Raw genomic sequence first — 14526 nt, 5'->3', positions numbered from 1 at the left:
ATATATTTATGAAACAAATACGATTATTTCTCTATTATTTGGCTTTTTATGTCATGGTTTGAGATAATACCACGATAGTTTAGATCTTAGGACATTCATGAGAGTATGGCTTTATCCTTTGTATTCCTATGTACTGATCATATGCCTAGGATCAAAGAAATTTAGGTTGTACCGATTCCAATCAATTAAAGCACGCCTTAAAGTGTTTGGTGGTGCTGGATTTGCATGTCATAAAGATGCAGGGTGCAACTTCTGTAGCTTGGTTTGTAATTGTTTTTGGTTAGGACATTTGTCTAAGTACAATTATAGAACCACTAATGTCAAGCAAACATATCGCTAGAAATAGGATACATGGGAAACGTGCCGCCGTGGTATGTCAATTCCGTTAACAAAATTTGGAACATGCAAACATTTGTGACTAAATCTTAGGTGTTAGCTTATACCGATTTGGTTATGAAATCATACCCTTTTGGATATTGACACTGTTATAAAGATGCAATATTAACAACTGATTTCTACAATTACACATCCCTTTCAAAATGTAACACTTTCCAGCATTTGACTAGATTTATATAGATTATAACAAATTTAAATATATATACAAACGATATTCGTTAATCAATAATAAATCTATACATAGCTTAAAAAAGTCTTGCAATACGAAACATGATACTAAACATACCAGAAGCCTAATAAAATTATAATCAATTGAAGTAGTTTTCTATTGGAATTTACATACTAAAATTTTTAAAAATACGGAGTATTAAAGTTTTAAAATTCTACTTGAAACATATACAAATTGACATGCTTCCATGACCAAGAGGAGTAGGGAAAGAACATGATCCAAACAAGAACACACTAGCATATAATTAATAAAATTACCATCATGTTGCACATTACCAATCAAAGAGAGACGAATCTTGGTGCCCATATTGTATCACGATCTCGCAACCATAGAAACCAAAATTTGTGAGCAGTAGTATCAAACTGTGCCTCATGACTCATGAGCAGGCATGTACACTACCTCGACAGAAACAATCATGATCAATTGAAGCGGTCTGGATCGTGTTCCAAATTCTAAACTTCCAGGGATTCATCTTCGAATTTTGGCCTGCATCAAGGACCTAATATAGTAAAAAAAACTCTTCAACTTTCCACTTTTCCAGCCAAGTCCAGTGTCCACCCTCGCGCAGTTTCTCAATTAACTTTTGTTTTTTGAAAAACATGCAGAAGGACTGCTGATAATATTTTATTAAGAATGAGTAAAGACCTAGATGGGTTACAGAAAAAGAAAAAACTCGTGACCGAAACAACTTACAGTACATGAGCAACACTACAACTCTACACCACCAATAAAAGACAAAGACGAAGCCTAAAGCGAGACAATGTGGTGTAGTTTGGCTATAGGCGACATCGAGTATCTGATTTGATGATACTCATGTCATCGTTGCCGAGCTTGCCACCAAGCGACAAAGCAGCTCCGACTACACGACTATCCTGTCATCAGTGTCAAGAGTTGCCAAGACAAACCAAACAAACAACAACGTTCCAAGGTGGACCTTAGCCCAAACTACCAAGCACCAGAACCTAGACCTAGGAAGCGTCTGCACCCTTGTAGGGAAACTGCAACGCACTATCATTGCCAAGCCTCGCCGCACCTAAAGAGCAAGACAACTCCAACTCCACCTAACAACAACCAAACATGAGAGCTAACCCTTCACTAGAGATAGGGAGGGGCTAAGGCAGTGAGAGCCTCGCCGAACAACTTAGGCTACCCGAACGACGCAAGTAAGTTAGAAGACCGACACCCCACAGGTAAGTTTCTCTAAAAATGGTGCCCCCAAGTAGGACGCGACGTGAACGTCATCACCGCTCGTCCAAGGAGGATGAGGTTTTTACCTGGAGAAGAGACCGGTGGAACGACACTAAAAACGACACCTCCAAGGAGGGCAACGACGTCGTTGTCGTTAGGTCGGTTAAGGCCGACCATGGCATTCACCAGTGAGTTTCACCCAACCCTAAACAATTACCCACGCCTAGAAGAGGACTTTATCGGAGAGGGAAATTAATACTCATGTTAGTTTCTCAACTAGGGATCTCAGCCTAGGAGATCATCTGTAGGCCACACATCTCTTCCTCTAGTGTGATATTAGTTGGACCCAAAAAAAGCTCATATGTTTATTACATCTCATAGACAGTGGTGTATCTAGCCAACAAGATTAGGAGGGTCTAAATATTTTAGATAGAGTTTTAGTCCCCCTTTCTATTAATCTTTGCCATAAAATTATAGGGGATCTTCGTGGGGGCTCCAATGGCTTTAACGGGGGTAGTGGGGGCTCGAGCCCCGCCGTCCTATGTTGGATCCGTCCTTGCTCATAGAAAGTATGGTCTTCCATCTGAAACTCACCGAACACAGGCGTGGTGATATCGTCAGGATAATTGATGCTAAGGTCAATATCTTAGCGTCAATAACGTTGACATTGACATCCTTAGCCACGTGACAGCAGAGCACTGACATAGAGGGGATCGTCGTCGAATATGTATTTATAAATAATTTATTTTATAAATTAGATTATAAACAGGTAAAATGTAATGACTTATTTTTCAGTTGATCCTCGTTGTCAAGCACATATACAAATGACCTATTTAGAAATAGTTTATTTATAAATAAATCTTTGGTTTGAATATCTTTGACCACTGCCCCTTTATATAGCGGTCATGGGGGCGGGGGTCTGTACCTCAGGGTGTAAGACGCTAGACCTTGAGCAATTCCTAACAATTTTTTAGGGGTTTACTTATGAAATAAATTTCGAACGACTAACATAAAAAAATCGTTCATATTCCTCCACCTAAACGTAAATAAAAAAGTAAAAAAAAAAAGAAAAATGGGGCCCACCCGGCGACGCCAGCTGGGAGCCGGCAGAGGGGGGCTGCAAATTGCAAAAGCGACCAAGAAACGGACCCACGCATCAGCGCAGGGGGCTGGGCCCCCCTCCTCGACGTGCCTCGCGCGGGACGCAAAGGGTGCCAAGCGTGTAAGCGCGTGGCCACGTGGAAATCGTCTCCTCCCATCTCCGTTGCTTTTATGCTTTTCGTTTTTTTTTTCCCGCTTCCTTCCTCCATTCTTTCGCTTTGAATCATCTCAGCTGTTCATGTGACTGGATCTTCTCTGGATCACCAAGACGCAGTTCCTTTTATATAAAGTCAGACAGACATGATCGCTGACATATGAGCCCCATTATTTATAGGATTAGTTACATTATTTCTCTTCTAAGTTATACGTTAGAGGATCTCGTTCCAACCATCAGAAGAGGCCAGTGGTAAACGTTGAATTTTGGATGGGTTGATTAGGGTTCACATGTGGTTCTAGCTGTAGTTGCGGTGTAGTGTGCATATATGTATATATTATCCTTTTACTTAGTATCATACTTAAATTTCTTTTACAATTTTTAAGGAGACACGGTTGTTGTTAAATTATTCTTGAATCGTTGTGATACGCGAATCTGTAAGCTTCCTGGCCACCCAGCAAAATTTGATGGTGTTCGAAGTTTTGGTTTGGTAGAGGCGGTGGTTCAGTGGCAAACCTTGAATGTACGTTATCAATATGCATTCAAAAATTTTAATTTTGTTAGGTACAATCTTCTGTATGGTTTATACGGTATAATTTTCACAGCAATGCGTGGTGTGCCAACTAGTTATTGAGGCAGCCATCTTTTTGCATTTTACAAGCATAAGCGAAATGGATTATTCACTTAAAAATATTTTATGGGTAAAAATTATGTACATATTCTTAACGGCCTAAATACAAATGCTATAAAATAATCTGCGATGAAAAACTATCAAAATCAGCTCTAAATTTAAGCTATAAAATTAAATTTTTATCTTATAAACATAATTATAAGAAAAAGATGAGTGTATTAGATTATTATCACCAAAATCTGACTATGATATGAGTATACACGTTACTGATATTTTTAGGCGCTTCTTCCGGCAAACCAGCAAAGAAAGCCAAACTATAATTTTCTTTGCTGGACATCGTAACAGTTGAGATAACCAAGTTTTAGCAAAGTGAAAGTGGACTAAGGAAACTCGCAAGGAAAGTAAAATTTCCCCTCGTAGTAACGTTCATGTGTGATGTGTCATTCATAGCATGGACACATCCTTTTTGCATCTTGGTTTTTTCAAAGCAAGCACCTAACATGAGAAATATCTGAAAATGGTTGGACCAAGAATTGTCATAATCCACCTTAGTACTAATGAAGACCTTAAACATTTGGCAAAAACAAAAAGGCATAGTACATTTGCAACTCCATGATGTAGACACAAGTGCGAGAAAGCTATAAGCACTGAAGGCTAATATGACAAAACATATGTTAGTGTGTTGTAAATATCTTACTAACTACTCAGTGCAGGCGTCCATCCCTCTTCTTTCACCTTGTCTGAAACATGCCCCTCTCCGAGAAAACCAAAATATTAACCCCTATTATATACTCGAGTTCCTAATGCCCAGCACATTAATTAAACCTATTTCCAATGGATCCATAAAACAATAAACAACATATAATAACTCCATGTCTTATTGCAAAATACGTACACCATTCTTGTTTTAACTAAGCTAAAGTTGTTTGAAGGTGCATCCTTCATGTTTCTTGGTCACATGCTGACACCTGTCATGCTTCGTAGGGTGATTGTTTAGATGTTTCATAAAAACAAACCAAACAACAAAGGCTGGAAAATATGCTTCGATGAAAAAACTTTAAATCAACTCTAAATTTAAGGTTAACAAATTAAATTTTGGTTTATAAGCAAAAACATAAGCGAAAAGATGGAGTGAATATGTATTTGCAATGGTCATTAAATCAAACATAATCATGACTCCTATCTACCGTCAATCATTAACTTGATTATATGGATAAATAAAATATTTTAAGAAATAAACTTAACAAATAGCTTAAAACAAGCGTCCTAAGCAATGTAATAGAAGACGATTTCCTTCTTTAAAAATCGTATTTTTAGAGGTATGGGAGCAAATATTCCGTGAGAATAATGAGGTAAAGTTGTTATTGCTTCATGGCACTGAACTTTGCCATCCCAGTTTGAGTTGCTCATTCAGGTCAGGCACGGATTGCTATCAACACACCAAGATATTGGCAATGTTTCCCAAGACATCTTCCTCTTCCCATCTTTCAGTGCTCTGCCCCTGCACAACAAAAGGAGGAGAGGCCTGGATGAATGGCTGATCATAGTAAGGTGAGGAGGGACAGTAACAACCACCATGTGACCTGCCTCTTGGTGTTCAGGAAAGAAAAATGCTTGCTTTTATTACCCTTGAGGTCTACTCATCTATCCAATTTCAGTAGCTTGTAGGGATAGTGTCCAAGATGGTAAGTAGGGTTTATTTAGGGGAACTTAATATCCTGATAAGTAACCGGTGAGAAGCTAACTAATCAGAATCTGGAAAATGTATAACACTCTAGATTCTCAAAAGATGAGTGTTGTTTGTGAGAGCTTCTCACTAGATTCTGCGAGATGCCGCCGCTGCCAAAAGCTCTTTCAAACTGACCCACAGAGTGCATCATGCTTGTTTGCACATACCTTGTGTTCACTGCCACATATATGTAAACAATTTTTTATAGAGAAATGCATTTGCTAATTGTTACCATGTTAATTTACACAAGTTTTTTTGAGCCTATTGATGTGTGTTTTCAGTGGTGGATGTGCAATAGAGTTTGGTTGTTTTCAATAAATTGAAAAGAAAATCATAGAAAACATTTGGTATAATAAGATTTGTCTAGGCTCTATTTTATTTTCTGAACCCACCGCTATATATGTTTTGATAAACAATTAATCAGATAGTAGACTGAACAGTGCTGAGAAGAGCTTCTCAAGATGGGGAAGGTTAATTTTCAGACTGAAGACCAATCTATCAGACTATCAGGACACTGATGTATGTCAGTCAGCTCAGCTGCTCCACTGTGATGCACCTACCATTTGATGCAGAATGGTTTTGTTTCCATGCATCATATAGTGATGACTGCATGATGTGGAGCTTTTGCTTACAAGAACAGGATAAATTTAGGGTCAGTGGAAGCTAGTAAGTCCTAGGTGCAGGCCTGCAGCCATTGATGCTTGTGTTTGTACTGCATCTTTCTTAGGGCAATTGATGTGATGAAATGATGAGGCCTGTAAACTGAAACCCACCTACCTACTCCTCTATTGAGTAGCAGCAATTTATGCAGGGAAGAGGCAGTATTCTTTCAGGTCATTGATTTGATTTTTTGAACACAAAGAAATTGGTTTAGTGTGAAAAAACAAATTAGTGTGAAGTGTGCATGGTAGTGATCACACAGATGGAACAGACATGTAAGTTTCAGAAGCTGAAGAAGGTCCTCAGGGCTGGTTCTTTTACTAGCTTATTCCTATATTATTTTCTCGGTTTTTACATGTACACTTTTTGAACTACTAAACATTGTGTTTTTTTAAAAGTTTATATATATAAGTTCAATATTTTATATTTCTAAAGTAAATTTTTAACTTTATAGTAGTTAATTCCATTGTTTATATCATTAAATAGCTATAAAAAAATTAGATAATTTTTATCTTTCATCATTGAAGGTTTTATTGTCATATGAAACAGGCTACTGGGCTTCTTTGCAGTCCAATTGCAGAAGCCTCAGAGGTTCCATATTCCTGGTACAACAGATCATCTGGAGGAAAAATGTAATGAAAGCATTAGAAGAGATTTCTTGCATTCGAGATCAGGAACTAATTCTGTACACCTTTCCTTCAGAAGTTGAAGGCTCTGGGTGACATGGTTGATGCACTATTGGGTAAAGGCAAGGGATCTTCTTCAACTCGAGGCCACCTGATAATCCTTTGCTTGCAAACCTTCTCCAGATCGGAATACAGCAGCAATACACAAGACAAGTTCTGAAGATGCATTGCTGCAGCAAGCAGAGATGAACTTGGACTCTTGGTACATGAGCAGAAAATGCTCATCTTTCTTGATGATAACTGAAGCTTCTGAACAACATGATAGGCACACAGATCTTGAATAACTTGACTTACAGATGGTAATACGTTCAAGCTGTGCTGCTGATGTTTTTTCTTGTCTTATCTGTAGAACTCTTGATTTTGTAATTTGTAGCGGTTCAACCTATGGCCTCCATAATAATTGGTTGTAGCTTTTTTAATACAAAAGCTAGAATAAATTCCATTATCTTAAAAAAATAGCTGTAGCGCTCTCCGTAGGTCAGGTGCTATATTGGCACCAAGCATATCTGGTAAATAATTCATGTAAAAACACATACATATTTTCATACATCAAAATTTGGTACTTAACGACAAGCTGATTAAGGGCGCCCATATTTTGTTCAAAAAAAATATCTGCAGCCTCTGAAATATGATTGCTTCACCATCGAAATCTTGTTTGTTAGTTTCCACCGTGAAAAGGAAATAAACCATAAACAACCTTATTACCTTTTACAACATAAAATAGAGATATTTATAATTTATTCAAGGCTGCTCTAACATGAGCAGCTCTACCTCTACTCGGCACTGGGCAGCAACTCTCTATCTGTCGCTACTGTATGGAGTAAACCCGTAAATCAGTACTGTGGCAAAAACAACAAGACTCATGAAAGTTTCATGGATGCTACCTTCTCAAACTGGAAAAAAATTAGACAGCCTGAAACTCCATCTCTCACATATATTGAACTAGGCCTTGATCTTCAGGCACCCTACTTTCACCATTTTGGTGGTGGGGTGGGGTGGGGGGCAATCTAACTTATTTGTCATACTTTGTTCTATGCAGGGGCGGAGCTACGTATATGGAGGGGAGTTTACCTGAAAAATTTTTAGCTAGAGTTTATTTAATTTTTATAATCCCTTAATCCAAATTCAAGTACCCGTAGCAGTCTAAATTTAGTTCAAAGCACTGAAAAACAAATGAATGACACCCATCTATTTTACTCTAGCTCCATTCCTGGTTCTATGAGGACCCCTTTGTGATTCCATGGTCTCTTTGTCATCTTCCATGATGGCGTCAAGCATCATTAGGAGCCTCGAGTGTCTAAGGATCGATAACAACTTCGATGGTGCAACCTCCATTGTGATCTGGCCAATGAATTGAGACATATTCTATAATCTATAGTAATGAGTTAACTTTGTAGGTTGAATTTGGACATAAAAGGTAAGGAAGAGGTTTGTAGAACAGGAGAGCAAAAACTAACTCAGGGGAAATTTGGATTTTGCTGAATGTGACTTGTCCTGGCTCCCATGAAACCTCATGGGGGTATTTATATAGCTTATTCTCTCTATGAATTTTTTGGAACTGTAGATTGATATATGGACATGACTAGAGAAATGATAATTAATCAAATTCGCCGGAAGTAGCTTTTCATAAGAATTAATGATATGAAAGTGAAGTATGAATACAAATGAGCAGCTGGGTAGAATTCAACAGTTATGTAATAAATAGTGGACTGATATCATGCTGAGTACTATTTTAACCATGCAAGTGTACATGCATGAAAAAGATGCCACTATAATTTTCAATGTTCCTTTCAACCAACATACTCCTAGGTTGAAAGAAGAATACTCACAGAAATTATCTGCACTTCTTTTTTCTTTTCAAAAGAAATCAGGTTCTAAAGTAAATTAGGAATTGAACGGCAACAGTCCACTACTCCATTAGTAATTTGGGACCTAGGAGTATTCATTTTAATTTGTGATGCATAGACATATATTTGTTCGTAATATAACACAAATCAATAATTTTATGGCACTTCCATCCCATATTGACTATGCCCACGGCAACATAGCTCTTTTTTTTTTCTTTTGCTTTTTCATAAACATAAAATTATAGCAATTTATCTTTTTCTTGTTTTATTTCCACAAATTACCAGTGACACCGTGGGAATTATAAAGTTATAAGAAACATGCATGAGGGCTACAAAGATATCAAACCAAAAATTATACATTGTAGACTGCAATATACTTAAAATACCAAATACAAATGCAAGCATTGCACTTTCTTTTTCATCCTTTTCTGTCTCAATTTAGTTAAACATAATTTTCAAAGCAGGAGATACATGCACGGAAGTGTACCTTGCTTTGTAGGGCAGCCACAGAATCAGTGTCCTCATGGTGAGGGCAGCCACATGGCAACAAAATAGGTTGTTTTCTTCACCTTTTGGTAATAAATGATCTGACAAAGACATGGTGAAGAGGTGTGAATGTGATGTTGTATGTCCCCTTAATATTAGCTTAGTAACGAAGAAAAAACAAATGAGTTTTTGATCCACTGGTGCCAATGGCTGCCACAATTCGCTTTCAAATTCAGTGAAAAGGTTCTAGGAATTAACTTAATTATGAATAGGTATCCTCATATGAGCCAAATAGAACTCATATCTGAGAGGTTCGTATAGCTAAACCCATACCTCCTGGCAACTAAACTAGACACAGAATCAGTTCAATCTAGACTGTCATTGAAGTACTATCAAGTTGAACCAATATTTCTTTACAATTGAAATCTTCAGGGCGTTTGAAGCCTTCAACTTATAAAGCCATTTGCTCATATTGCAACACCTTTATTTACTCAGCTCAAATACCTTAGGTCAGTGCTCCACAGAATTCAGATCAATTTTAACATTTTGGGCATACAATACTGTCATTCTAAGCTAAGATTAGAGGCTGAATACATGCTTAAATAGGTTCTACTCAGCAACAAAAACCACATATGAACATAATTTAACAATCCAAGAGAACCTCATCACAAAGGATATCGACAATTTCATATATCCAAAAAGGATAACACTTGCATCAAATATTAATTAATCATGTTAGAAGTATTAGACAAAATATAACTAATAAACAGGATACTGATCATACCATATAGGCAAAAGGAGAGCACATGTGTAGATGTTAATTAATCATGCTATAGGCATTGGACCAACATCCTGTACAGTAAGAGCAACATTCCATTGTGCATAATGTTACGCTTAGGAACAATACATGTTTCAAGTGAAAAAAATTCCAGCCACTTTCAGGGATTAACCCTTCTTATGTCAGTTTTTCTGGTCTTTGGAGTAATCAAGAGGTACTAAATGTATCTCATATTAATCCCTTCTTTCTATAAAGTTCATGCCCACTAAATGTAGTTAATACTAATTCTCTCTTCTCTCATGAAGCCAAATCACCTCAATTGTTTTTAACCTTAGGATGATACATCAAGAATGTAAATTGCATCTCTCCACATCACCTCAATCGTTTGTCTTTGGATGATTAATCAAGAGTGTAAATTGCATCTCTTTTCTCAAAAAGCATACCATACAACCCAATCATTTATAACTTATGGATAATTGATAAAGACAAAAAATATATATAAACACATAAAAAATCGTATAGTAGATAAGAAAAAATTTTAGAACTCATATCTACTATATTATCACATAATTCTCCTGTAGCAACACACGGGGTATCCATCTAGTTCAATACAACTACGTACCCCTGATTAGAACTTCTTCTAACCTCCCAGGAACCGTCTATTTTGTTCCTCAGCAAGTGACCTATCATTCTCTTCGCCGGCTTTTGTGATGGTGGTGGTGGTGTTGATGCTTAGGTTTATTCTTTTCATTTTTCTTCCTTCTCTCTTCCTTATGTCTTTTCTCTGAATTGTTGTCCTTCCCCTTTCCTTTTTTCTTATATTGCTCAGAGATGGATGGCTCACCATCCATTATTTTCCTATGCCAACAATCAGCGGAGGATTGGGATCTCAAAGACAGTGGCCTTTCTGGACCTTGTACTCGGAGTTCCCATTTTTCTTCCACCCGTATATTAGGACAAGGTCCGATGTCTTGACTACTCGATGAAGCATTAAGATATGGACCTGTCTCATCCATCCTAGAACCAATGGCCCCTTGTCCTCTCTTCACCCTAGCATAGCAGATAATTGAATTGTTTATCAAAAGTGTTAAATAGGTAAGAGAATCATATTGATGCTATGATTATCAAAAGGTAGATAAATGGACTCATTAGTTTTACATATGACCAAGACAAGACAAAATTATACAGTCCCATCAAGAAAAAAATGGATGCTACTCCCTCCGATTTTTTTTTAATTGACGCAGTTGACTTTTTGATTTAAGTTTGACTCTTCGTCTTATTTAAAAAAATTATCCAAATATACAAAATTATAAATCATACTTAAAGTTACTTTAGTAATAAATCAAATCATAACAAAATAATCAATAATTATATAATTTTTTTGAATAAGACAAAGGGTCAAACGTAGATAAAAAGTCAACTGCGTCAACTAAAAAAACCCGGAGGGAGTACTAACCTAGAATGAAGGAACATCTCAATTTCATCATCTCCTAGAGTGCCCTCCTGGTCCAAGTAAGAACTATTATAAGATGTGCTTTCTTGTTCCACCCTTGGACTGGAGCTCTGGCTTCTTGAGTCATTTCTGCGTTTATCACCTCTGTAGTCACGACGATAATTATCTCTTCTTGTCTTAGACTCCAATTCAAGTTCCCTATCCCTGGCTCGCCACATTTCATTGATCTCCACTACTCGGTTTGCTGCAGGTGAACAGTGCATGTTTATTCAACAAAGTAAAGTGCCAGAACATCCGTTTTAACAAGAGAATGGGCAATGTGATATTGGCTATACTTATGAGGTAATTATTAATGTTTATCCAGTTAATCATTCCTAGACACAGGAAACAATTTTCCACATATGCTTTTACATTGTGTTTAGCTATTATTCTGGTTCTCCAGTCACCTTGTTGTATAAGCTTAAAACACACACAAAAAGATATTATCTTGAGTAAAAAGACAAATACCAAGATTTTAGTAATGTAAATCTAGTGAGCAACAACTGACTCAAGAAAACCAAAAGTGCAACTACAGTGAACATTAATCAACACCAGGGATAAGCGAATGGAGTAAGAAAAAACATGATGCTAATCTTGTTGAACTCCACGAACTGTGGCTGCGAGGAATCGTGAATCTGGGCGATGCTTTACATTGGGCTTCCGTAGATATGCATGAACACCTTCCCTGTCAGCCTCTAACTGCAACTTCCGTGCCTCTTTGAGGAGTAAAGAAGCAAGACGATTCTCCGTCTCCAGATCCATTGTCTAACTCAACTTCAGCAACTGTGAACACGAGCAATAAAATCTTCAGTTAGTGAGACCAAATATTGAATTCAACTAAGATCTAAGGTAATCTTGAAAACAGAAACAATGAAATACCAAATAATTCATTACCATCGCCTCCAGATCCAGAAGTAGTTTCCAGAGATTTTTTTTTTAAAAAAAACTTGCAAATTCACAACCATGAGACCCAGAGACTGTGATGGCCAAGATTCCAAAAGGAACAAAGGAAGTGACCTTTAATTTTCATACAAGTATTCCATTTCACTACTCTTTTGGCCACATTTTGCTCATGGCATGGTTTAGACAACAGCATAGTCCATACTCCTGTTGTCATACTTATCTGTGATAATTCAAAACACCATACTAATTCTCAGTCGGTTTACAGCTAACCTAGGTTTATTCACCCAATAGCAAGGTGGTAGAGTTGAAGCCATTAATTTTATCCTTGTGCATGCCAGTCAAAATAACCGAGGACTAAGGAGACAACATGAAAAGGGTGATGCATGGATCCGGACCAAACAAACATGACAATGGCTGTCGATTCCGAAGCATGAACACCGGTGACTCTCGGATGAAAGGTCCGTTAATGGCATCAACGAGTAAGCTAAACAGGACTACCAATTGCAACTGTAGATTGCAATAGGCCATATGCACCTATTGAAACGAATCTCGCTGAGGATTAAGTTGCTAATCGAGACAAACATGAAGAACATCAAGGCCCAAAACTAGCAGATACACATTTGTAATTCTGTTCTACCTCCATCCCTTGAATGGGGAATACGTACGCGTAGCACGAGCGTGACGAACCAATCTCTCCTACGTCTCCTCCCCTAAAGAACGTTTTTTTTTTCCCAATTCCACATGATTAACAAGCACAACGATTTCTCCCACCAATCTAGCGACAACGGGGTGATTCCCCTCATGTGAGATTCATCGCACCTTGACTTAGGCAGGAGCGAAGGGGGTAGACCGGCAGAGGAGGAATTTCCCTGTCCAGCGGCGCCGCACGGAGATAATCGCCACGGGAGCACGGCGATAATCGGTCACCGCCGCCGGCCGCCGGGACGCTATCGACGGGAAGCCGGTCTGGAGACGCGATACGGCCGAGTGGGCAGTCGGATGGAGAGAGTAGGCGCCAGCTCCGGCGAGCCGCCGCGCGCGGCCTCCGTCGCAGGCTAGGGCTTTTATCGAGTGGATGATGGAACACGAAACGGACGCAGTTCCTCCAACGTAAAAAAAAAAAACAATAGTAAATCTCATCCTACTTTAGAGACAAACTATGAAATTTAATTTTTTTTAACTTTGTAAATTTGACCCTCTTTTTTTTAAAAAAACAGCTGAGTGAACCTGTTTCTCCGTGAAAGACAACTTGACCAATTTATCCAAATGTCAACTTTTAGGAAATATATGTAAATATTTATTTAGAAATATTAGAATAAAGATTGAAATATATGTTGTGTTATTTGGTATGTATTTGATAGATTTGAGGTTAGTTTGATATATATAATTTCAAATTCGATAAATTTAAACTTAAATTAATATAATTCAAAATTTGGTATTTTATTTGATAGATTCGAGATTAGTTTGGTTTATATAATTTTAAATTCGATAAATTTGAACTTAAATTAATATACTTCGGGCAGGCAATGGAAATGCTACATGGGATATTGCAAAGAAAATCAAACATGAATAATCCAAAGGGATCGATCGGACATTCCAAAGAAAATCAAACATGAGTAATCAAACATGAGGCTTTGACTGTACTACTTGAGTCTTCCCTCATCTTCTTCAGTGGTGTGTGGGTTGCAGCCGCCGGCGAGGTGACCCAACCGAGGACGCATGGCCAAGGGGAAGGAGTACTCCAGGAGTCCAGGGTGAGGCAAGACCTTGCGGTGAGCGCCCACGAGCGCTCGCTGGTGGATGCGGTCTCCGCGGCGCCCACGCCGCCGAGCGCGAGCAGGGACGGGGGTGGGGCATCCTCCGCTCGACGGGATCCGCGTCGACAGCGTCCAACAGGGCCTCGTCGACTGCTCCTTCACCATCCGCTCCAGGCTCACCGTGAGTCGCCCCCCTCCCTGGCCGCCTGACGACGAATCGGCCAGCCCCATCCCGACGCCGCCTCCTCCTCCCCCCAGCCTGACGCCGCCTTGCCGCACCCCTCCCTCCCCACTTCCCACGCGCGGCCGGCGACGCCGCCTCCTACGCCGCTGCTAGATTATTATTTATTATGTTAGTTTATTATAATCTAAAGCCACATATTACTATAATCTAACGAGCTTCTCCAAAAATGTTTTTTTCCATTTATTGTCAAGGACACACCCTTAGGCACTTTAAATTAATTACCCATCTTACCATGCATTACCTAC

At 38.5% G+C, this 14526-nt stretch overlaps 1 pseudogene; it reads right to left on the bottom strand.

The window, feature by feature from the left end:
• Window positions 1-10293: 10293 nt before the first annotated feature.
• LOC102714482 lies at window positions 10294-13511 on the bottom strand (annotated as a pseudogene).
• Window positions 13512-14526: the final 1015 nt, after the last annotated feature.

Source organism: Oryza brachyantha, chromosome 8, assembly GCF_000231095.2.
Source record: "Oryza brachyantha chromosome 8, ObraRS2, whole genome shotgun sequence".
Taxonomy (NCBI): domain Eukaryota; kingdom Viridiplantae; phylum Streptophyta; class Magnoliopsida; order Poales; family Poaceae; genus Oryza; species Oryza brachyantha.
This window is presented reverse-complemented; position numbering and strand designations above follow the sequence as displayed.